Source organism: Taudactylus pleione, unplaced genomic scaffold (genome assembly GCF_031769625.1).
Source record: "Taudactylus pleione unplaced genomic scaffold, aTauple2 ptg000394l, whole genome shotgun sequence".
In the NCBI taxonomy this organism is placed as follows: domain Eukaryota; kingdom Metazoa; phylum Chordata; class Amphibia; order Anura; family Myobatrachidae; genus Taudactylus; species Taudactylus pleione.
Window position 1 is genome coordinate 210,026 of NW_028284795.1, and position 27,344 is coordinate 237,369.

The 27,344-nt window shown below is 49.2% G+C and overlaps 1 protein-coding gene across 1 annotated transcript in view; it reads right to left on the minus strand.

The window, feature by feature from the left end:
• IL34 (interleukin 34) overlaps positions 1 to 23,860 on the minus strand; it is an 85,480-nt gene extending 61,620 nt beyond the window's left edge. Inside the window, exon 1 of the mRNA XM_088446227.1 lies at positions 23,845 to 23,860. The gene's annotated coding sequence lies outside the window, so the exon portion shown is untranslated. The remainder of the gene's footprint in view (positions 1 to 23,844) is intronic.
• Positions 23,861 to 27,344: the final 3,484 nt, after the last annotated feature.

The window sequence follows — 27,344 nt, forward strand, 5'->3', positions numbered from 1 at the left end:
AGCGGCAGTACGCTCGTTCTGAGCAATGTTCGCACATCTGCGCATGCGTACGGTTTTTAGTACGCATGCGCGAACCAGTCAGTGCGGCCGAAAATCGTTGGTACGCAATATAGCGAGTGCCTGCTATTTTGAGTGACAGAATGAGGCGTATGTGGGTGGTAACAGGGGAAGGTGCTTGAAAACGGGGAGTGGAGATCCGAACGCAGGCGTGCTTAAAGGTCAAAACGGGCGTTTTAAGGGAGTGCATATTTAATACAGCAGCGTCATTGACCACGTCATTTGGTTTTTTTTAACTCAGAACTGCTCGCAAAATAGCGGTTGAAAACACCAACCACAAGAATAGCGAGCATTTCATACGCTGTACGATGTACTCGATTAATCTAATAAATAGCGGACATGACGTATGGTGCGTGCGGCCAGGGGGCGTTTTTATAAAAAAAACGAGCGTATGTTTTGCTCGCTCGTTCAGACTTAGAGGTGGGAACAGACTGCAATTTGCGAACGGATCATTTGAATAGCCACCCCTTGTTTTTGAACGAACGACCGCAAATAGCGAACGGCTCTGAATCAGACCCATTGTGCCTTATAATAACCAATGCAAGGAAATGACACTAATGATCCCATTTGAATGTATATATCTCTGTTTTTTTATATAACAGCTTCATAATGGGGGTAAGGATGAAATGAGGGACTTTACTAGACTCTTCAGGGAGACAGGGAGATTGCTACTATTTCAGGGAGTCTCCCTGACAATGAGGGAGAGTTGGCAAGTATGCTTTACGGTCTTAGCAGTAAATGTGGCGTTGTATTAGCGCCTAAGCCTGCGTATCCCCTACTGTACCGTAGGTAATAATATACTGTATACAATATCATGTAGGGTCCTGTGACGTGAGAGAATGGTGTCTGCTATTTATAAATATGAAAGTGTAATTTCCCATATAAAATATAATTAGAGACCCCCAGGTCTGTCATTTGCTGCTTTATTGGGGGTGGTCCTCCCCACAGCGTCAGCCTGGGAATGACCAATAAGAAATCCCAATAGACGGCTGCAACTTAAACATGATCGAGCCGTCATGCTATGAGCTGGAGGACTCAATACACAAACAGCCAATCAGAAGCGGCCGCACAGCGCTGCGGATGTCATCACCATGTATCTCTGCCCCCTGGCTGAGGGGTGCGGTGTGATAGGGCTAGACAGTAGGGTGGGGGAGTTGGGTTACCCCGTGATTGGGCAATAACGGGGGCTGGGTTGTTTCTTATGTGCTGACCATATTAAAGCCATACTTGCCGACCTTTGGGCTACCACCTTCCGGACGCCCGGTCGGCACTGTGTGGGGCATGGAGCAGCTTCAGAGAGCAGTGCCGCGGGTGTTTGCGTCATCTTGACCCCGCCCCCCGCAGTATAAAGCAGAGATTACCGGCATTGTACAGTGGGGGACGGGGCCAAGATAACGCAATTCACTGCGAATCGCGTCATCGGCCACCTGTACCGCCAACTGAACTCGGAAGTGGGCAACCGCGGCCCAGGGAAGCAGCCAGCACCGGGACTTGACCTCTTTTCCGGGTGGTCGGGAACGCCACACGATTTTCTGGAGCCTCCCGACCATTTCAGGAGTGTAGGCGTCTGATTAACGCATCATTTTGTTTCTATTACCTGTACAAGCTGCATGGTGACCCTTATTTGTGCACCCAAATACTGCGCCACTGACCACTGTGCTGAGCAGCATACCCCGGAATGTTATATATAATCAGGTACCCCAACACAAGGCGTGTAACAGGCTCCCTTATGTACATAAGGACAGCCTATACATAACAGGCATGACACAACTATGCAGACAGCCTAATAAACACATGCTGGGAGCACACGGTGATTTATGGCGGTTTCATAAGAGAGATCTGCATGTTCCTGCTCACTGAGGACACTGGTGATAAACTATACACAGCGCTCATTTACAACGTTATTATTATAAACCTTCTATCGGATGAGGTGTTGTCATGTGTGCAAACCACTTATCATACTAAGATAAAATAAAGACACTGAGACGTGGATTTGGCAGATAACTTGATGGCGATTTATTGGAGCAATAATAATTATTATTTATTTATTATTATTTAAGGATGTATGGTGGCAAAGAAAGGACGGCCAGAAATCAGCCAAATCTGCTATGCCCACACACAAACAACAAAAGGCATAGCAGGCGTAGATCGCCCAGAGTGCATACACATAACCATGTAAATCATGTCAACAACAAAAGGTAACGCTCACCCCCATCTTGACTTCCCACCCGTTTAGGTGGTGATACTGCCCCCCGTTAGGTTGGTACAGCCAACTACCAGTCAACGAAGGGAGCGCCCTTAAATCATAATTGCACCCGGACTGGCGACCTGCCGTTCTTTCCCGCCACCCAAAACCAAACCCACAACATACCCAAATTTATAGGGGAGGGAGGGTGGGGAATCTGGAACAAAGAGGCTTTGGCCCACACTTCTAGCCCATTATATAATGTTCCTGTTACAAACCCGCCCCTGCTTGCCATAGGCTAACTCCCACAAGTCATTTGCATACATGCCGGCCCCCATCCTAGAGGTTTAAAACACCTCTTTTCTTATGCAATCTTTCGGTTTCTCTTATGCTTTATTTATATGGCACCACAAGAGCCCACAGAGACTTACATAGTACATACACAGTACGAGAGGCACAGGACAGACACAGTACGAGAGGCACAGGACAGACACAGTACGAGAGGCACAGTACATACACAGTACAGACACAGTATGAGAGGCACAGTACAGACACAGTATGAGAGGCACAGTACATACACAGTATGAGAGGCACAGTACAGACACAGTATGAGAGGCACAGTACAGACACAGTATGAGAGGCACAGGACAGACACAGTACGAGAGGTACACAGTACAGACACAGTATGAGAGGCACAGTATGAGAGGCACAGTACAGACACAGTATGAGAGGCACAGTACAGACACAGTATGAGAGGCACAGTACAGACACAGTATGAGAGGCACAGTACAGACACAGTATGAGAGGCACAGTACAGACACAGTATGAGAGGCACAGGACAGACACAGTACGAGAGGTACACAGTACAGACACAGTATGAGAGGCACAGTACATACACAGTACAGACACAGTATGAGAGGCACAGTACAGACACAGTATGAGAGACACAGTACATACACAGTACAGACACAGTATGAGAGGCACAGTACATACACAGTACAGACACAGTATGAGAGGCACAGTACAGACACAGTATGAGAGGCACAGTACAGACACAGTATGAGAGGCACAGTATGAGAGGCACAGTACAGACACAGTATGAGAGGCACAGTACAGACACAGTATGAGAGGCACAGTATGAGAGGCACAGTACAGACACAGTACGAGAGGTACACAGTACAGACACAGTATGAGAGGCACAGTACAGACACAGTATGAGAGGCACAGTACAGACACAGTATGAGAGGCACAGTACAGACACAGTATGAGAGGCACAGGACAGACACAGTACGAGAGGTACACAGTACAGACACAGTATGAGAGGCACAGTACATACACAGTACAGACACAGTATGAGAGGCACAGTACAGACACAGTATGAGAGGCACAGTACATACACAGTACAGACACAGTATGAGAGGCACAGTACATACACAGTACAGACACAGTATGAGAGGCACAGTACAGACACAGTATGAGAGACACAGTACATACACAGTACAGACACAGTATGAGAGGCACAGTACATACACAGTACAGACACAGTATGAGAGGCACAGTACAGACACAGTATGAGAGGCACAGTACAGACACAGTATGAGAGGCACAGTATGAGAGGCACAGTACAGACACAGTATGAGAGGCACAGTACAGACACAGTATGAGAGGCACAGTATGAGAGGCACAGTACAGACACAGTACGAGAGGTACACAGTACAGACACAGTATGAGAGGCACAGTACAGACACAGTATGAGAGGCACAGTACAGACACAGTATGAGAGGCACAGTACAGACACAGAATGAGAGGCACAGTACAGACACAGTATGAGAGGCACAGGACAGACACAGTACGAGAGGTACACAGTACAGACACAGTATGAGAGGCACAGTACATACACAGTACAGACACAGTATGAGAGGCACAGTACAGACACAGTATGAGAGGCACAGTACATACACAGTACAGACACAGTATGAGAGGCACAGTACATACACAGTACAGACACAGTATGAGAGGCACAGTACAGACACAGTATGAGAGGCACAGTACAGACACAGTATGAGAGGCACAGGACAGACACAGTACGAGAGGTACACAGTACAGACACAGTATGAGAGGCACAGTACATACACAGTACAGACACAGTATGAGAGGCACAGTACAGACACAGTATGAGAGGCACAGTACAGACACAGTACGGGAGAAACAGTACAGACACAGGGCCTGATTCAGACCCGCTTGCAAGCGGGTCGATGGTGGCCCAGTGCGCATGCGCACAACGGAGCCAGCTCCGTCGTGCGCATGCGCGAGACCCGGATAGCGACAGGCAATCCGTCGCTATCCGTCTCGTACCAAAGGGGGCGTGCTGTCGATGTTGAGTGACAGCACGCCCCCTTTGGTGGGTGGGCCGGGAGTGTGGCTGCCCAGACGGAGGCGTTCCCATGGCAACGCCTACCGTCTGTGGCTGGCCCCACTGACATCACAAGTGATGTCAGTGGGAGTGATTTTGGCTCTGTTAGAGCCGAAAGCACTCTAGGGCTTGCGGCAATGAGACCCTACCACAAGCGTCTCGTCGCAAGCCCGATGGTCGTGATGGTCTTGACCATCGCGACCATCTTCCTGGCCGTTCGCTATAGCTGTGGGTGGTCACCCACAGCTATGCGAGCAGCAAGGAGGCGGCTCTAAAAAAACCCAGAAGGCCGGCCCTGATTCAGAGCGAGCGCAATGTCAGAGCATCTGGCTCTGAATCAGGCCCACAGTACAGACAGTATGAGAGACACAGTATGAGAGACACAGTACAAACACAGGGCCTGATTCAGAGCCGCTCGTAAACGGCCGCTCATTCGCTCTGAGCGATGTTCACACAACTGCGAATGCGTACGGTTTGTAATACGCATGCGCGAACCAGTCAGTGCGGCCGAAAATTGGCCCTCATTCAGAGCCGCACGTTAACAACAGTACGCTCGTTCCGAGCGATGTTTGCACATCTGCGCATGCGTACGCTTTTTAGTACGCATGCGCGAACCAGTCAGTGCGGCCGAAAATCCTTTGTACGCTATATAGCGAGTGCCGGCTATTTTGAGTGACAGAATGAGGCGTATGTGGGTGGTAACAGGGGAAGGTGCTTGAAAATGGGGAGTGGAGATCCGAACGCAGGCGTGCTTAAAGGTCAAAACGGGCGTTTTATGGGTGTGTATATTTAAAACAGCAGTGTCATTGACCACGTCACTGGGTTATTTTATAGCCCGAACTGCACGCAAATTTGTGGTAGCAAACACCAACCACAAGAATAGCGAGCAGTTCATACGCTGGTCGATGTACTCGATTAATCTAATAAATAGCGGACATGACGTAGGATGCGTGCGGCCAGGGGGCGTTTTTAACAAATAAACGAGCGTATGTTTTGCTCGCTCGTTCAGACTTAGAGGCGTGAACAGACTGCAATGTGCGTACGGATCATTTGAATAGCCACCCCTTGTTTTTAAACGAACGACCGCAAATAGCGTACGGCTCTGAATGAGGGCCATTGTTTGTTCGCTATATAGCGAATGCCTGTTATTTTGAGTGACAGAAAGAGGCGTATGTGGGTGGTAACAGGGGAAGGTGCTTGAAAACGGGGAGTGGAGATCCGATCGCAGGCGTGCTTAAAGGTCAAAACGGGCGTTTTATGGGTGTGCATAATTAATACAGCAGCGTCATTGACCACGTCACTGGGTTATTTTATAGCCAGAACTGCTCGCAATATAGTGGTAGGAAAAACCAGCCACAAGAATAGCGAGCAGTTCATACGCTGTTCGATGTACTCGATTAATCTATTAAATAGCGGACATGACGTATGGTGCGAGCGGCCAGGGGGCGTATTTTTCAAATAAACGACCGCATGTTTTGTTCGCTCGTTCAGACATAGACGCGGCAACAGACCGCAAAGAGCAAACGGTTCATTTGAATAGCCACCCCCTTTTTCTGAACGAGCGAGCGCTAATAGCGTCCGGCTCTGAATCAGACCCACAGTACAGACACAGTATGGGAGACACAGTACAGACTGTATGTGGTACCCCAACCCAGGACTGTTTTATATACAATGTGGTATCACATATATATATATATAGATAGATATATAGATAGAGATTTTCCCTGCTTTGAATAAACTGTAGTGTGTGAGCTGCATTAGGGACATGTTGCTGTGAGATACTCTGCAGGGGTCCCCCCTCCTCTCCCATGATACACTGCAGCTGAGGGAGCCGGTGACAGTTGGGCTGAATGAGAATTTGAACCTGCTTGTGCTGTGGGCGGGGAACATCCTGGTACCTGGCCAGAGGTGATATAGAGCAGCTCTCACTGACCCTGAGGGGAGAGCTGAGGTGACCTTCTGAGCGGCAGGAGCTGAGCTGCCAAGGTGCCGCCTGTCAGGGTGGCAGTGCGGGCAGTGACTTGTCGGCTGTTAGAGCTGAGGCACCAGGGAGTTCTGAGGTGCCCGCTGAGTGGACTGGCTGCGATGCTGCTGGCGACTGTGCCTGTGTATGTGAAGCCGCATCTCAGTGACAGCAGCTGGGTGAGGAAGGATTCCCAATACCGGCGCATTGCCCTTCTGCCCACCTATCAGTCTGCCCAGCCCCAAGCCCTTGCTGGTTAAGTGACTGTTCCACAAGTCTTGCCCCTAGGTATAGGCTTCTGTTACTGACTAATAAAGGCCGGTCTGCCCTGCAGTCTTTGTAGTGAATGCTGACAGGTAAAAGCAGCCCAGTCCCTCTTCTCTGCTTTATAAGATTACTATTCCCCAAATTGCATCCCTGCCACTACGTAATCATTGCTGCCTGTCAGTCAGAGGATCCAGCTCAGCCACAGTTATAGGAAGCCCTCGCAGCTCAGCCACAGTTATAGGAAGCCCTGGCAGCTCAGCCACAGTTATAGGAAGCCCTGGCAGCTCAGCCACAGTTATAGGAAGCCCTCGCAGCTCAGCCACAGTTATAGGAAGCCCTGGCAGCTCAGCCACAGTTATAGGAAGCCCTGGCAGCTCAGCCACAGTTATAGGAAGCCCTCGCAGCTCAGCCACAGTTATAGGAAGCCCTCGCAGCTCAGCCACAGTTATAGGAAGCCCTCGCAGCTCAGCCACAGTTATAGGAAGCCCTCGCAGCTCAGCCACAGTTATAGGAAGCCCTCGCAGCTCAGCCACAGTTATAGGAAGCCCTGGCAGCTCAGCCACAGTTATAGGAAGCCCTCGCAGCTCAGCCACAGTTATAGGAAGCCCTGGCAGCTCAGCCACAGTTATAGGAAGCCCTCGCAGCTCAGCCACAGTTATAGGAAGCCCTGGCAGCTCAGCCACAGTTATAGGAAGCCCTCGCAGCTCAGCCACAGTTATAGGAAGCCCTGGCAGCTCAGCCACAGTTATAGGAAGCCCTGGCAGCTCAGCCACAGTTATAGGAAGCCCTCGCAGCTCAGCCACAGTTATAGGAAGCCCTCGCAGCTCAGCCACAGTTATAGGAAGCCCTGGCAGCTCAGCCACAGTTATAGGAAGCCCTCGCAGCTCAGCCACAGTTATAGGAAGCCCTGGCAGCTCAGCCACAGTTATAGGAAGCCCTCGCAGCTCAGCCACAGTTATAGGAAGCTCCCGCAGCTCAGCCACAGTTATAGGAAGCCCTCCCAGCTCAGCCACAGTTATAGGGACCCCTTGCAGCTCAGCCACAGTTATAGAAAGCCCTCGCAGCTCAGCCACAGTTATAGGAATCCCTCGCAGCTCAGCCACAGTTATAGGATGCCCTCGCAGCTCAGCCACAGTTATAGGAAACCCTCGCAGCTCAGCCACAGTTATAGGAAGCCCTCGCAGCTCAGTCACAGTTATAGGAAACCCTCGCAGCTCAGCCACAGTTATAGGAAACCCTCGCAGCTCAGCCACAGTTATAGGGACCCCTCGCAGCTCAGCCACAGTTATAGGAAACCCTCGCAGCTCAGCCACAGTTATAGGAAGCCCTGGCAGCTCAGCCACAGTTATAGGAAGCCCTTGCAGCTCAGCTGTGAGACTCCGCCCCCTATTACTGACTGCTCAAGAGACACCTGATTGGTCCCCCTGATCCTGCTCATCTGCATATCCAGCCCAGCTCCACCAGGACCCAGCATGCCTTGATAAAATGCCTAAAGCAGGCTTTGGCACCGCTAGTAAGGTACACAACTTGCATGCTTGTATCGGTTGTGCACAACATATATCAGGAGCTGCAGTATAAATAAGGAAGCACAAAACAAATGTGTTCTTCATATAGAGCAGCTTGATCTACGCATTGCAAGGAACCCAATAAAGACTTAGGATCTCATTCAGACCCGCTCTCAAGCGTCTGAATGCTCGCAAGTGGGTCGATGTTTAGGCCCTGTGCATGCACAGTGGCCGCACTGCACGTGCGCAAGCCCCAGAGCTCACAACAAAAGGGGCGGATGTCGATGTTGATCGACAGCTTGCCCCGTTTTGTAGGCTGGGCTGGGGGGGTGGTGGTTTCACAAACGGAGGCATCCCTTAAGGAACTCCTGCCATTTTGTGGGCGACCGCACTTACATCAGCAGTGATGTCAGTGGGGAGCTTCCTGCTTGATCAGAGCAGGAAGCTCCCTGGGGCTTGCGGTTGCCGAGATCCAACCTTAGGGTCTCATCGCAAGCCCCGATGGTCACAATGGTCTTGACCATCGCGACCATCAACCTGGTCGGTCGCTAAAGCTGTGGGTGGTCGCACTTCAAAACCCAAGCGGCCGCCCACATTCAGAGCGACCGCTCGCATTTTGCGAGCGCCTCTGAATGAGGGGCTTAGTGCATGTACAATTAACCTAGATATCTGACGACCAAGCCAAGTTGCAACTTTCTCAAGGATATTGTTACCAGAAAATTACAAAAATTGGGCTATATTGTCTCAATACTTACTAAACTGTTGAAAACCCGACAGAAAACGTCAGCCCACCATCTTGACTGAATCGGGCCTAAACCATTACAACGGAGAGAGTTTGTCTATTAAAAAAAGGGGCATACGGTTTGTGACCCTGGTCAATTTATCTAGGTTATCTAGGTTAGATATATGGGCCATATATCAGTTTAAGAAACTGTACACCGATTTTAATTGTTGTATTGTTTGCTTTGAAGAAGATTAATATGAGTTTAAGTTAACGGTTTTAACCATCAGATTTATACATAATAGAAACTGTCTTGCTGAAATGTGTTTATTGCAAATTGTGAAATTGAATCTTTGACTTATTAATATCAGCTTAACTTACGTTTCAAAGTAAAATAGTGACTTATTTAATTCTGCTAAATTTGCATGCTAACATTGCATAGGCTAATAAAACTTAGATTATTTGAAAGTATGGTGTCATTTAGTATGTGAAAGCGAATGAGGGTCCTGCCTCTCTGTATGAGAATGAAAGAAGAACGAACCAGCTAAGAGTCAGTGACATCCATCGCTAGTCAGGAGGTAAGACTACAAGTAGAGGGACTCCTTTAAGTGGGGTATTACACATACACAGTACGAGAGACACTGGGTCTCATTCAGAGCCGCTCGTAAGCGGCCGTTCGCTCGTTCCGAGCGATGTTCGCACATCTGCGCATGCGTACGGTTTGTAATACGCAAGCGCGAACCAGTCAGTGCGGCCGAAAAACGTTTGTTCGCTATTTAGCGAATGCCTGCTATTTTGAGTGACAGGAGGAGGCGTATGTGGGTGGTAACAGGGGAAGGTGCTTGAAAACGGGGAGTGGAATTCAGAACGCAAACCTGCCACAAGAATAGCGAGCAGTTCATACGCTGGTCGATGTACTCGATTAATCAAATAAATAGCGGACAAGACGTATGGTGCGAGCGGCCAGGGGGCGTCTTTTTCAAAATTACGACCGCAAGTTTTGTTTGCTCGTTCAGACTTATAGGCGTGAACAGACCGCAAAGAACGAATGGTTCATTTGAATAGCCACCCCTTTTTTGTGAATGAACGACCGCAAATAGCGTCCGGCTCTGAATCAGGGCCACAGTACAGATACATTACATACACAGTATGAGAGACACAGTACAGACACAGTATGAGAGACACAGTACAGACACAGTACAGACACAGTATGAGAGGCACAGTACAGACACAGTATGAGAGACACAGTACAGACACAGTATGAGAGACACAGTACAGACACAGTACAGACACAGTATGAGAGGCACAGTACAGACACAGTATGAGAGACACAGTACAGACACAGTATGAGAGGCACAGTACAGACACAGTATGAGAGACACAGTATGAGAGACACAGTACAGACACAGTACAGACACAGTATGAGAGGCACAGTACAGACACAGTACAGACACAGTATGAGAGACACAGTACAGACACAGTATGAGAGACACAGTATGAGAGACACAGTACAGACACAGTATGAGAGACACAGTACAGACACAGTATGAGAGACACAGTATGAGAGACACAGTACAGACACAGTATGAGAGACACAGTATGAGAGACACAGTACAGACACAGTATGAGAGACACAGTATGAGAGACACAGTACAGACACAGTATGAGAGACACAGTATGAGAGGCACAGTACAGACACAGTATGAGAGACACAGTACAGACACAGTATGAGAGACACAGTATGAGAGACACAGTACAGACACAGTATGAGAGACACAGTATGAGAGACACAGTATGAGAGACACAGTATGAGAGACACAGTACAGACACAGTATGAGAGACACAGTACAGCCACAGTATGAGAGACACAGTACGAGAGGCACAGTACAGACACAGTACAGACACAGTATGAGAGACACAGTACAGACACAGTACAGACACAGTATGAGAGACACAGTACAGACACAGTATGAGAGACACAGTACAGACACAGTATGAGAGACACAGTACAGACACAGTACAGACACAGTATGAGAGACACAGTACAGACACAGTACAGACACAGTACAGACACAGTATGAGAGACACAGTACAGACACAGTATGAGAGACACAGTACAGACACAGTATGAGAGACACAGTACAGACACAGTATGAGAGGCACAGTACAGACACAGTACAGACACAGTATGAGAGAAACAGTACAGACACAGGGCCTGATTCAGACCCGTCGTGCGCATGCGCGAGACCCGGATAGCGACGGGCAATCCGTCGCTATGGGTCTCGTACCAAAGGGGGCGTGCTGTTGATGTTGAGTGACAGCACGCCCCCTTTGGTGGGTGGGCCGGGGGTGTGGCTGCCCAGACGGAGGCGTTCCCATGGCAACGCCTACCGTCTGTGGCCGGCCCCACTGACATCACAAGTGATGTCAGTGGGAGTGATTTTGGCTCTGTTAGAGCCGAAAGCACTCTAGGGCTTGCGGCAATGAGACCCTACCACAAGCGTCTCGTCGCAAGCCCGATGGTCGTGATGGTCTTGACCATCGCGACCATCTTCCTGGCCGTTCGCTATAGCTGTGGGTGGTCACCCACAGCTATGCGAGCAGCAAGGAGGCGGCTCTAAAAAAAACCAGAAGGCCGGCCCTGATTCAGAGCGAGCGCAATGTCAGAGCATCTGGCTCTGAATCAGGCCCACAGTACAGACACAGTATGAGAGACACAGTATGAGAGACACAGTACAAACACAGGGCCTGATTCAGAGCCGCTCGTAAACGGCCGCTCATTCGCTCTGAGCGATGTTCACACAACTGCGCATGCGTACGGTTTGTAATACGCATGCGCGAACCAGTCAGTGCGGCCGAAAATTGTTTGTTCGCTATATAGCGAATGCCTGTTATTTTGAGTGGCAGGATGAGGCGTATGTGGGTGGTAACAGGGGAAGGTGCTTGAAAACGGGGAGTGGTGATCTGAACGCAGGCGTGCTTAAAGGTCAAAACGGGCGTTTTATGGGTGTGCATAATTAATACAGCAGCGTCATTGACCACGTCACTGGGTTATTTTATAGCCAGAACTGCTCGCAATATAGTGGTAGGAAAAACCAGCCACAAGAATAGCGAGCAGTTCATACGCTGTTCGATGTACTCGATTAATCTATTAAATAGCGGACATGACGTATGGTGCGAGCGGCCAGGGGGCGTATTTTTCAAATAAACGACCGCATGTTTTGTTCGCTCGTTCAGACATAGACGCGGCAACAGACCGCAAAGAGCAAACGGTTCATTTGAATAGCCACCCCCTTTTTCTGAACGAGCGAGCGCTAATAGCGTCCGGCTCTGAATCAGACCCACAGTACAGACACAGTATGGGAGACACAGTACATACTGTATGTGGTACCCCAACCCAGGACTGTTTTATATACAATGTGGTATCACATATATATATATATAGATAGATATATAGATAGAGATTTTCCCTGCTTTGAATAAACTGTAGTGTGTGAGCTGCATTAGGGACATGTTGCTGTGAGATACTCTGCAGGGGTCCCCCCTCCTCTCCCATGATACACTGCAGCTGAGGGAGCCGGTGACAGTTGGGCTGAATGAGAATTTGAACCTGCTTGTGCTGTGGGCGGGGAACATCCTGGTACCTGGCCAGAGGTGATATAGAGCAGCTCTCACTGACCCTGAGGGGAGAGCTGAGGTGACCTTCTGAGCGGCAGGAGCTGAGCTGCCAAGGTGCCGCCTGTCAGGGTGGCAGTGCGGGCAGTGACTTGTCGGCTGTTAGAGCTGAGGCACCAGGGAGTTCTGAGGTGCCCGCTGAGTGGACTGGCTGCGATGCTGCTGGCGACTGTGCCTGTGTATGTGAAGCCGCATCTCAGTGACAGCAGCTGGGTGAGGAAGGATTCCCAATACCGGCGCATTGCCCTTCTGCCCACCTATCAGTCTGCCCAGCCCCAAGCCCTTGCTGGTTAAGTGACTGTTCCACAAGTCTTGCCCCTAGGTATAGGCTTCTGTTACTGACTAATAAAGGCCGGTCTGCCCTGCAGTCTTTGTAGTGAATGCTGACAGGTAAAAGCAGCCCAGTCCCTCTTCTCTGCTTTATAAGATTACTATTCCCCAAATTGCATCCCTGCCACTACGTAATCATTGCTGCCTGTCAGTCAGAGGATCCAGCTCAGCCACAGTTATAGGAAGCCCTCGCAGCTCAGCCACAGTTATAGGAAGCCCTGGCAGCTCAGCCACAGTTATAGGAAGCCCTGGCAGCTCAGCCACAGTTATAGGAAGCCCTCGCAGCTCAGCCACAGTTATAGGAAGCCCTGGCAGCTCAGCCACAGTTATAGGAAGCCCTGGCAGCTCAGCCACAGTTATAGGAAGCCCTCGCAGCTCAGCCACAGTTATAGGAAGCCCTCGCAGCTCAGCCACAGTTATAGGAAGCCCTCGCAGCTCAGCCACAGTTATAGGAAGCCCTCGCAGCTCAGCCACAGTTATAGGAAGCCCTCGCAGCTCAGCCACAGTTATAGGAAGCCCTGGCAGCTCAGCCACAGTTATAGGAAGCCCTCGCAGCTCAGCCACAGTTATAGGAAGCCCTGGCAGCTCAGCCACAGTTATAGGAAGCCCTCGCAGCTCAGCCACAGTTATAGGAAGCCCTGGCAGCTCAGCCACAGTTATAGGAAGCCCTCGCAGCTCAGCCACAGTTATAGGAAGCCCTGGCAGCTCAGCCACAGTTATAGGAAGCCCTGGCAGCTCAGCCACAGTTATAGGAAGCCCTCGCAGCTCAGCCACAGTTATAGGAAGCCCTCGCAGCTCAGCCACAGTTATAGGAAGCCCTGGCAGCTCAGCCACAGTTATAGGAAGCCCTCGCAGCTCAGCCACAGTTATAGGAAGCCCTGGCAGCTCAGCCACAGTTATAGGAAGCCCTCGCAGCTCAGCCACAGTTATAGGAAGCTCCCGCAGCTCAGCCACAGTTATAGGAAGCCCTCCCAGCTCAGCCACAGTTATAGGGACCCCTTGCAGCTCAGCCACAGTTATAGAAAGCCCTCGCAGCTCAGCCACAGTTATAGGAATCCCTCGCAGCTCAGCCACAGTTATAGGATGCCCTCGCAGCTCAGCCACAGTTATAGGAAACCCTCGCAGCTCAGCCACAGTTATAGGAAGCCCTCGCAGCTCAGTCACAGTTATAGGAAACCCTCGCAGCTCAGCCACAGTTATAGGAAACCCTCGCAGCTCAGCCACAGTTATAGGGACCCCTCGCAGCTCAGCCACAGTTATAGGAAACCCTCGCAGCTCAGCCACAGTTATAGGAAGCCCTGGCAGCTCAGCCACAGTTATAGGAAGCCCTTGCAGCTCAGCTGTGAGACTCCGCCCCCTATTACTGACTGCTCAAGAGACACCTGATTGGTCCCCCTGATCCTGCTCATCTGCATATCCAGCCCAGCTCCACCAGGACCCAGCATGCCTTGATAAAATGCCTAAAGCAGGCTTTGGCACCGCTAGTAAGGTACACAACTTGCATGCTTGTATCGGTTGTGCACAACATATATCAGGAGCTGCAGTATAAATAAGGAAGCACAAAACAAATGTGTTCTTCATATAGAGCAGCTTGATCTACGCATTGCAAGGAACCCAATAAAGACTTAGGATCTCATTCAGACCCGCTCTCAAGCGTCTGAATGCTCGCAAGTGGGTCGATGTTTAGGCCCTGTGCATGCACAGTGGCCGCACTGCACGTGCGCAAGCCCCAGAGCTCACAACAAAAGGGGCGGATGTCGATGTTGATCGACAGCTTGCCCCGTTTTGTAGGCTGGGCTGGGGGGGTGGTGGTTTCACAAACGGAGGCATCCCTTAAGGAACTCCTGCCATTTTGTGGGCGACCGCACTTACATCAGCAGTGATGTCAGTGGGGAGCTTCCTGCTTGATCAGAGCAGGAAGCTCCCTGGGGCTTGCGGTTGCCGAGATCCAACCTTAGGGTCTCATCGCAAGCCCCGATGGTCACAATGGTCTTGACCATCGCGACCATCAACCTGGTCGGTCGCTAAAGCTGTGGGTGGTCGCACTTCAAAACCCAAGCGGCCGCCCACATTCAGAGCGACCGCTCGCATTTTGCGAGCGCCTCTGAATGAGGGGCTTAGTGCATGTACAATTAACCTAGATATCTGACGACCAAGCCAAGTTGCAACTTTCTCAAGGATATTGTTACCAGAAAATTACAAAAATTGGGCTATATTGTCTCAATACTTACTAAACTGTTGAAAACCCGACAGAAAACGTCAGCCCACCATCTTGACTGAATCGGGCCTAAACCATTACAACGGAGAGAGTTTGTCTATTAAAAAAAGGGGCATACGGTTTGTGACCCTGGTCAATTTATCTAGGTTATCTAGGTTAGATATATGGGCCATATATCAGTTTAAGAAACTGTACACCGATTTTAATTGTTGTATTGTTTGCTTTGAAGAAGATTAATATGAGTTTAAGTTAACGGTTTTAACCATCAGATTTATACATAATAGAAACTGTCTTGCTGAAATGTGTTTATTGCAAATTGTGAAATTGAATCTTTGACTTATTAATATCAGCTTAACTTACGTTTCAAAGTAAAATAGTGACTTATTTAATTCTGCTAAATTTGCATGCTAACATTGCATAGGCTAATAAAACTTAGATTATTTGAAAGTATGGTGTCATTTAGTATGTGAAAGCGAATGAGGGTCCTGCCTCTCTGTATGAGAATGAAAGAAGAACGAACCAGCTAAGAGTCAGTGACATCCATCGCTAGTCAGGAGGTAAGACTACAAGTAGAGGGACTCCTTTAAGTGGGGTATTACACATACACAGTACGAGAGACACTGGGTCTCATTCAGAGCCGCTCGTAAGCGGCCGTTCGCTCGTTCCGAGCGATGTTCGCACATCTGCGCATGCGTACGGTTTGTAATACGCAAGCGCGAACCAGTCAGTGCGGCCGAAAAACGTTTGTTCGCTATTTAGCGAATGCCTGCTATTTTGAGTGACAGGAGGAGGCGTATGTGGGTGGTAACAGGGGAAGGTGCTTGAAAACGGGGAGTGGAATTCAGAACGCAAACCTGCCACAAGAATAGCGAGCAGTTCATACGCTGGTCGATGTACTCGATTAATCAAATAAATAGCGGACAAGACGTATGGTGCGAGCGGCCAGGGGGCGTCTTTTTCAAAATTACGACCGCAAGTTTTGTTTGCTCGTTCAGACTTATAGGCGTGAACAGACCGCAAAGAACGAATGGTTCATTTGAATAGCCACCCCTTTTTTGTGAATGAACGACCGCAAATAGCGTCCGGCTCTGAATCAGGGCCACAGTACAGATACATTACATACACAGTATGAGAGACACAGTACAGACACAGTATGAGAGACACAGTACAGACACAGTACAGACACAGTATGAGAGGCACAGTACAGACACAGTATGAGAGACACAGTACAGACACAGTATGAGAGACACAGTACAGACACAGTACAGACACAGTATGAGAGGCACAGTACAGACACAGTATGAGAGACACAGTACAGACACAGTATGAGAGGCACAGTACAGACACAGTATGAGAGACACAGTATGAGAGACACAGTACAGACACAGTACAGACACAGTATGAGAGGCACAGTACAGACACAGTACAGACACAGTATGAGAGACACAGTACAGACACAGTATGAGAGACACAGTATGAGAGACACAGTACAGACACAGTATGAGAGACACAGTACAGACACAGTATGAGAGACACAGTATGAGAGACACAGTACAGACACAGTATGAGAGACACAGTATGAGAGACACAGTACAGACACAGTATGAGAGACACAGTATGAGAGACACAGTACAGACACAGTATGAGAGACACAGTATGAGAGGCACAGTACAGACACAGTATGAGAGACACAGTACAGACACAGTATGAGAGACACAGTATGAGAGACACAGTACAGACACAGTATGAGAGACACAGTATGAGAGACACAGTATGAGAGACACAGTATGAGAGACACAGTACAGACACAGTATGAGAGACACAGTACAGCCACAGTATGAGAGACACAGTACGAGAGGCACAGTACAGACACAGTACAGACACAGTATGAGAGACACAGTACAGACACAGTACAGACACAGTATGAGAGACACAGTACAGACACAGTATGAGAGACACAGTACAGACACAGTATGAGAGACACAGTACAGACACAGTACAGACACAGTATGAGAGACACAGTACAGACACAGTACAGACACAGTACAGACACAGTATGAGAGACACAGTACAGACACAGTATGAGAGACACAGTACAGACACAGTACGGACACAGTATGAGAGACACAGTACAGACACAGTACAGACACAGTATGAGAGACACAGTACAGACACAGTACAGACACAGTATGAGAGACACAGTACAGACACAGTATGAGAGACACAGTACAGACACAGTACAGACACAGTATGAGAGACACAGTACAGACACAGTACAGACACAGTATGAGAGACACAGTACAGACACAGTACAGACACAGTATGAGAGACACAGTACAGACACAGTATGAGAGACACAGTACAGACACAGTACAGACACAGTATGAGAGACACAGTACAGACACAGTATGAGATACACAGTATGAGAGACACAGTACAGACACAGTATGAGAGACACAGTACAGACACAGTACAGACACAGTACAGACACAGTATGAGAGACACAGTACAGACACAGTATGAGGCACAGTACAGACACAGTATGAGAGACACAGTACAGACACAGTATGAGAGACACAGTACAGACACAGTATGAGAGACAGTACAGACACAGTATGAGAGACACAGTACAGACACAGTACAGACACAGTATGAGAGACAGTACAGACACAGTATGAGAGGCACAGTACAGACACAGTACAGACACAGTATGAGAGACACAGTACAGACACAGTATGAGAGGCACAGTACAGACACAGTACAGACACAGTATGTGAGACACAGTACAGACACAGTATGAGAGACACAGTACAGACACAGTATGAGATACACAGTATGAGAGACACAGTACAGACACAGTATGAGAGACACAGTACAGACACAGTACAGACACAGTACAGACACAGTATGAGAGACACAGTACAGACACAGTATGAGACACAGTACAGACACAGTATGAGAGGCACAGTACAGACACAGTACAGACACAGTATGAGAGACACAGTACAGACACAGTATGAGAGACACAGTACAGACACAGTATGAGAGACACAGTACAGACACAGTATGAGAGACACAGTACAGACACAGTACAGACACAGTACAGACACAGTACAGACACAGTACAGACACAGTATGAGAGACACAGTACAGACACAGTATGAGAGACACAGTACAGACACAGTACAGACACAGTACAGACACAGTATGAGAGACACAGTACAGACACAGTACAGACACAGTATGAGAGACACAGTACAGACACAGTATGAGAGACACAGTACAGACACAGTACGAGAGACACAGTACAGACACAGTACAGACACAGTATGAGAGGCACAGTACAGACAGTATGAGAGACACAGTACAGACACAGTACAGACACAGTACAGACACAGTATGAGAGATACAGTACAGACACAGTATGAGAGGCACAGTACAGACACAGTATGAGAGACACACTACAGACACAGTACAGACACAGTACAGACACAGTATGAGAGATACAGTACAGACACAGTATGAGAGGCACAGTACAGACACAGTATGAGAGACACACTACAGACACAGTACAGACACAGTATGAGAGACACAGTACAGACACAGTATGAGAGACACAGTACAGACACAGTATGAGAGACGCAGTACAGACACAGTACAGACACAGTACAGACACAGTATGAGAGACACAGTACAGACACAGTACAGACACAGTATGAGAGACACAGTACAGACACAGTATGAGAGGCACAGTATGAGAGACACAGTACAGACACAGTACAGACACAGTATGAGAGACACAGTACAGACAGTACAGACACAGTATGAGAGACACAGTACAGACACAGTATGAGAGACACAGTACAGACACAGTATGAGAGGCACAGTACAGACACAGTATGAGAGACACAGTACAGACACAGTATGAGAGACACAGTACAGACACAGTATGAGATACACAGTATGAGAGACACAGTACAGACACAGTATGAGAGACACAGTACAGACACAGTACAGACACAGTACAGACACAGTATGAGAGACACAGTACAGACACAGTATGAGGCACAGTACAGACACAGTATGAGAGACACAGTACAGACACAGTACAGACACAGTATGAGAGACACAGTACAGACACAGTATGAGAGACAGTACAGACACAGTATGAGAGACACAGTACAGACACAGTATGAGAGACACAGTACAGACACAGTATGAGAGACACAGTACAGACACAGTATGAGAGACACAGTACAGACACAGTATGAGAGACACAGTACAGACACAGTACAGACACAGTATGAGAGACACAGTACAGACACAGTATGAGAGACACAGTACAGACACAGTATGAGAGACACAGTACAGGCACAGTACAGACACAGTATGAGAGGCACAGTACAGACACAGTACAGACACAGTATGAGAGGCACAGTACAGACACAGTATGAGAGACACAGTACAGGCACAGTACAGACACAGTATGAGAGACACAGTACAGACACAGTATGAGAGACACAGTACAGACACAGTACAGACACAGTATGAGAGGCACAGTACAGACACAGTATGAGAGACACAGTACAGGCACAGTACAGACACAGTATGAGAGACACAGTACAGGCACAGTACAGACACAGTATGAGAGACACAGTACAGACACAGTACAGACACAGTACAGACACAGTACAGACACAGTATGAGAGGCACAGTACAGACACAGTACAGACACAGTATGAGAGACACAGTACAGACACAGTATGAGAGACACAGTACAGACACAGTATGAGAGACAGTACAGACACAGTATGAGAGACACAGTATGAGAGACACAGTACAGACAGTATGAGACACACAGTACAGACACAGTACAGACACAGGCCCTGATTCAGAGCTGGACGCTGTGACAGAGCGCTCACTCTGAATCAAGGCTGTCCCTCTTACTTTTTGGAGCGGCCTCCTGGCCACTCGCATAGCTGTGGGTGACCACCCACAGCTATAGCGAGTGGCCAAAATGATGGTCAAGACCATCGCGACCATCGGGCTTGCGACGAGACCCTTGTGGTAGGGTCTCGTGTGCCGCAAGCCCTGGAGTGCTTTTGGCTCTATCAGAGCCAAAATCACTCCCACTGACATCACTAGTAGGGCCGGCCGCCTCCGTCGTGCGCATGCGCACTTGGGCAACATCGACCCACTTGCGAGCGCTCGCGAGCGGGTCTGAATCAGGCCCACAGTACAGACACAGTATGAGAGACAGTACAGACAGTATGAGAGACACACAGTACGGACACAGTATGAGAGACACAAGGTCTGATTCAGAGCCGGACGCTATTTGCGCTCGCTCGTTCAGAAAAAGGGGCTGGATATTTAAATTGACTGCTTGCTCTTTGTGGTCTGTTGACGCCTCTATGTCTGAACGAGAGAACAAAACATGCGGTCGTAATTTTGAAAAAACGCCCCCTGGCCGCTCGCATCATACGTCATGTCCGCTATTTATGAGATTAATCGAGTACATCGAACGGCGTCTGAACTGCTCGCTATTCTTGTGGTAACCTACAGCTTAGCTAGCAACCAGGAGGCCGCACTTGAAAAATCAAGCGGCCGCCCTCATTCAGAACGAGCGCTCGCTTCTTGCGACCGCCTCTGAATGAGGGCCATAGTCCTTTGCAGTGGTAAGCATAAGCAGGTACTGTACAGTCCTTTGCAGTGGTAATCATAAGCAGGTACTGTACAATCCTTTGCAGTGGTAATCATAAGCAGGTACTGTACAGTCCTTTGCAGTGGTAATCATAAGCAGGTACTGTACAGTCCTTTGCAGTGGTAAGCATAAGCAGGTACTGTACAGTCCTTTGCAGTGGTAATCATAAGCAGGTACTGTACAGTAATCATAAGCAGGTACTGTACAGTCCTTTGCAGTGGTAAGCATAAGCAGGTACTGTACAGTCCTTTGCAGTGGTAAGCATAAGCAGGTACTGTACAGTCCTTTGCAGTGGTAAGCATAAGCAGGTACTGTACAGTCCTTTGCAGTGGTAATCATAAGCAGGTACTGTACAGTCCTTTGCAGTGGTAATCATAAGCAGGTACTGTACAGTCCTTTGCAGTGGTAATCATAAGCAGGTACTGTACAGTCCTTTGCAGTGGTAATCATAAGCAGGTACTGTACAGTCATTTGCAGTGGTAATCATAAGCAGGTACTGTACAGTCCTTTGCAGTGGTAAGCATAAGCAGGTACTGTACAGTCCTTTGCAGTGGTAATCATAAGCACGTACTGTACAGTCCTTTGCAGTGGTAATCATAAGCAGGTACTGTACAGTCCTTTGCAGTGGTAATCATAAGCAGGTACTGTACAGTCCTTTGCAGTGGTAAGCATAAGCAGGTACTGTACAGTCCTTTGCAGTGGTAAGCATAAGCAGGTACTGTACAGTCCTTTGCAGTGGTAATCATAAGCAGGTACTGTACAGTCCTTTGCAGTGGTAAGCATAAGCAGGTACTGTACAGTCCTTTGCAGTGGTAAGCATAAGCAGGTACTGTACAGTCCTTTGCAGTGGTAATCATAAGCAGGTACTGTACAGTAATCATAAGCAGGTACTGTACAGTCCTTTGCAGTGGTAAGCATAAGCAGGTACTGTACAGTCCTTTGCAGTGGTAAGCATAAGCAGGTACTGTACAGTCCTTTGCAGTGGTAAGCATAAGCAGGTACTGTACAGTCCTTTGCAGTGGTAAGCATAAGCAGGTACTGTACAGTCCTTTGCAGTGGTAATCATAAGCAGGTACTGTACAGTCCTTTGCAGTGGTAATCATAAGCAGGTACTGTACAGTCCTTTGCAGTGGTAATCATAAGCACGTACTGTACAGTCCTTTGCAGTGGTAATCATAAGCAGGTACTGTACAGTCATTTGCAGTGGTAATCATAAGCAGGTACTGTACAGTCCTTTGCAGTGGTAAGCATAAGCAGGTACTGTACAGTCCTTTGCAGTGGTAATCATAAGCAAGTACTGTACAGTCCTTTGCAGTGGTAATCATAAGCAGGTACTGTACAGTCCTTTGCAGTGGTAAGCATAAGCAAGTAAAGACCTTTAAGAGCAACCAACAGCATTTCCCAGAACGCACATTCCCTTGCAATAGCCTTTTAGCATAAAAAACAACAATGTTTTATGTTGTTATGTTATATATCAAGTACGGACTTGTAATAAGCTCATAAACTGGTATTAAGCATAACAGATCCTAGCACAGTAGAATTAGTTGTCTCTTATGTGCACTCACTGTAATCAATTCAAACAGTCTATGCAGAATAATATAATAATATGCAAAAGAAATAGCTTTAAAACAGAGAGAGAAAAAAACAAACGAAACCTGTTCCCCTGTCACTGTTGGACTGGGAAGTGGAATCAGTATAACAGTAACATCTGCACAATTAGCAATATAAGGGGGAGATGTATCATCGGCAACATCGTCGATGCGGTACATCCCCCCTGACTTTGCGTACATACCGCTGTTAATTACCGCGGTATGTACCAAGAATATCGCAAAGAACAGCTCTCTCGATGAGAGCTGTCCTTTGCGATGCTGCCGGGCAGAGGGACTTCCGGGTTCAACACCCAGAAGTCCTTCTGCGCATGCACAGAAGGCCGCGGGCCGCGGGGGCTCATGGGAGGGATCCATCCGGATCCCTCCCTGCCCCGAGCGTCACGCTAAGAAGCCCATAGGCTTCTATTGGGTAACGCCACCTGAAGGTGGCGTTACCTAGCAACGCCACCTAGAAACGCATTCTGCTGCTTAATACATACGGGGAATGCGGTAAAACCCCCGAAAACTGCATTTTCGGGGGTTTTACCGCATTTTTGCCGTTAATACATCTCCCCCTGAGACTTTGACATTTCTGCAGTACAGCAACACAGTGAAACGTAGAACTTCACAGTCACCTACTTAGCCTCATTGCTGTGGGACTAGCAGTCATTTTAGCAGAACAAAAAAAAAATATATATATATATTGCAGGCTAGACCTGGGGTTCCCAAACAGTTCAGGTTTTAGAGATATCCATGGTTGAATACAGGTGGTTAAAACAAATTGACTGAGGTACTAATTAAGTCACCTGTGCTCAGCCATGGATATGTCTAATGCTGGCCATACACGGGACTATTGATCACACGATTTGGGCATTTTCTACAGGTTGGACAGACCAATCATTTGAAAATAGTTGTATATTGAGTCTTCTGCGTCCCCAATGCGCGTCCCTGCCGTCGTCTAGTTGGATCGCAGATCAGATGGTTTTGTAGAGAGCTCTCAACTGATCGTGTAGGAATTGACACACATTATGTGATGCGATTGATCAAATCGTATGGTCCTACAGTATGTGAAATAGTTTCATTTTAAATACAAATCGTCCTGTATCTGAACTTAGGGAAGAATTTTCAAGGGAAATCGTACAACTAATCTGACCAACTTTTGAATCTCACCGTGTATGGCCACCTTAACACCTGTGCCCAGCCCTGGATCTCTCTAATACCTGTGCTCAGCCCTGGATCTCTCTAACACCTGTGCTCAGCCCTGGATCTCTCTAATACCTGTGCTCAGCCCTGGATCTCTCTAACACCTGTGCTCAGCCCTGGATCTCTCTAACACCTGTGCTCAGCCCTGGATCTCTCTAACACCTGTGCTCAGCCCTGGATCTCTCTAACACCTGTGCTCAGCCCTGGATCTCTCTAACACCTGTGCTCAGCCCTGGATATCTTTAACACCTGTGCTCAGCCCTGGATATCGCCAACACCTGTGCTCAGCCCTGGATCTCTCTAACACCTGTGCTCAGCCCTGGATCTCTCTAACACCTGTGCTCAGCCCTGGATCTCTCTAACACCTGTGCTCAGGCCTGGATCTCTCTAACACCTGTGCTCAGGCCTGGATCTCTCTAACACCTGTGCTCAGCCCTGGATCTCTCTAACACCTGTGCTCAGCCCTGGATCTCTCTAACACCTGTGCTCAGCCCTGGATCTCTCTAACACCTGTGCTCAGCCCTGGATATCGCTAACACCTGAGCTCAGCCCTGGATCTCTCTAACACCTGTGCTCAGCCACGGATATCGCTAACACCTGTGCTCAGCCCTGGATCTCTCTAACACCTGTGCTCAGCCAGCTTTAGGTGGCTGCCTAGGGGCGCTGGCCATTGGAGGGCGCCGACAAGTCCACAAAAGAAAACGAAGGATGTCTCTTTCAGTCCTGGCTGGGACTACTGATGACCAAGGCTGATGCATGTGTGTGTAGGTAGTGGGGGGCTTGTGTGTGTGGTAATGAGTACAGTGTGGGGGTGGTGGTTTTATAGAGTACTGACAGGGTTAGTGTATGCGTGTGTGGGTTTAATGCATGCTAGCAGGGTGAGGTGTATATGTGGGTAGTGGGGTTAATGGGTGCTGACATATATTGGGGCATGGATATGTGGCATAAATATATATTGTGGCATAACGTATTAGGGCACAGCTGCATGGTATATAAATAATTTGGGGCACATGTGTGGCATATATATTAGGGGCATCGTGTAGCATAATTCATGGCTATGTGGCATACAGTACATTTGGTGCACAGCTGTGTGGCATATTATGTATTGGAGGCCTTGATGTGTACAGTAGCATCATTATGAATTGGGGTACAGCTGTGTGGCATATAATGAATTTGTGGCACAGATGTATGATATATTATGACTTCGGGGCAAGGTTATGAGGCACAGTATGATTTTGGGGCTATACGGTGTGGCATATTAGTGGGGCATATTTTATGAATGTGGGACACCGCTGTGTGACATATTATAAATTGGCGACACTAATGTGTGGCAAACAATAGTATGAATTGGAGGGACCAGGGCCGGTGGATGAAATTTTGCCTAGGACGTCCAGACATCTTGTACCGGCCCTGCAGCCCGGGATGCTAAGCACTGCACCGGCCTGTGCTTCGTCTGGCTGCTTCCTCCCAACGGTACTTCTCTTGTGCAGGCAGCGCTGACCTCCTGGCAGGGGCAGAACTATGGGAGACAATGGAGGCGCCTGCTGCCAGCACTGAAGGGGCACCTCCTCCATCGCCCACAATATATCCACCCCACTTAGGGCTTTAAATTTGTAACTGGAGTGTATCGTCACAGCTGACGAATACATGGCACCTGTGCCAGGCACCTGAGAAGCCACCATAACCATACACTAGTGGGGGGCTCTGTGTCAGACCATCAGCTGCCGCTTCCATCTACCTTTATAGCCTGTCCCTGCTCATTGGCGCCGCTGCTTCTCAGCAGCTTCTTATGCCAGTGAGACACATCTGGCGCCCCCCTCACCCACTCCTCCCTGGCAGCAGCCCTAGCCGCGGACCCCTGCAGCAGTCCCGGTGCCCCCCTCACCTACAACTCCCCATCCCACTCCTCCCTGGTGGCAGCTCTAGCCGCAGACCTGTGCGTCAGGCCCGACCATAAGCGCGGCTGCACATCTTCCAGGAGCTGGATGTCAACAAGGATGCACCAGATGGACCTGCGGGTAAGAGGGCAAGGGAGGCGGGGGCCTGGGGCACCAGTGACTGAGTCTGGGGGCAGATCTTTAGTGGAGTAACTTCCCAGCATGTGAAGCAATCAGCAGTGGACCGGGCATTTTGTGATTTGTAGTACCACCACAGTGGCAGTGTTACAGTATTTTAACTCAAACTCAGTCCTCAAAACCCCCATATCAGGTGGTTTTCCTCTCCATCAGGGGTATCAGGAGGGCTCCCCACCCCACATCAGGTGTCTTTCCCCTCCATCAGGGGTATCAGAAGGGCTCCCCACCCCACATCAGGTGTCTTTCCCCTCCATCAGGGGTATCAGAAGGGCTCCCCACCCCACATCAGGTGGTTTTCCTCTCCATCAGGGGTATCAGGAGGGCTTCCCACCCCACATCAAGTGGTTTTCACCTCAGCCAGCGGTATCAGGAGGACGCCCCACCCCACATCAGGTGGTTTCCCCCTCAGCCAGTGGTATCAGGAGGACTCCCCACCCCACATCAGGTGGTTTTCCCCTCAGCCAGCGGTATCAGGAGGGCTCCCCACCCCACATCAGGTGGTTTTCCCCTCAGCCAGTGGTATCAGGAGGACTCCCCACCCCACATCAGGTGGTTTTCCCCTCAGCCAGCGGTATCAGGAGGGCTCCCCACCACACATCAGGTGGTTTTCCCCTCAGCCAGTGGTATGGGGAGAACTCCCCACCCCACATCAGGTGGTTTTCCCCTCAGCCAGCGGTATCAGGAGGACTCCCCACCCCATATCAGGTTTTCCCTTCAGCCAGTGGTATCAGGAGGGCTACCCACCCCATATCAGGTGGTTTTCCCCTCAGCCAGTGGTATCAGGAGGACTCCCCACCCCACATCAGGTGGTTTTCCTCTCCATCAGGGGTATCAGGAGGGCTTCCCACCCCACATCAGGTGGTTTTCCCCTCAGCCAGTGGTATCGGGAGAACTCCCCACCCCACATCAAGTGGTTTTCACCTCAGCCAGCAGTATCAGGAGGGCTCCCCACCCCACATCAGGTGGTTTTCTCCTCAACCAGCGGTATCAGGAGGACGCCCCACCCCACATCAGGTGGTTTTCCCCTCAGCCAGCGGTATCAGGAGGGCTCCCCACCCCACATCAGGTGGTTTTCCCCTCAGCCAGCGGTATCAGGAGGACTCCCCACCCCACATCAGGTGGTTTTCCCCTCAGCCAGCGGTATCAGGAGGGCTCCCCACCCCACATCAGGTGGTTTTCCCCTCAGCCAGTGGTATCGGGAGAACTCCCCACCCCACATCAGGTGGTTTTCCCCTCAGCCAGCGGTATCAGAGTGACAGATTGTTAGATGGCTCTGCCTCTCCTACTGCACACAGAGCTGCTCGGATGGCATTTATTATATGCAACTCCTGCAGCTCCTTACGGGGACTCTCCTGACCACAAGTCCCAAGGACCAAGTCTAAGGCTCTGTGCGGCTTATGCTGGTAATAAAGTTTCAGGCTGTAGACACTTATTAATTATAA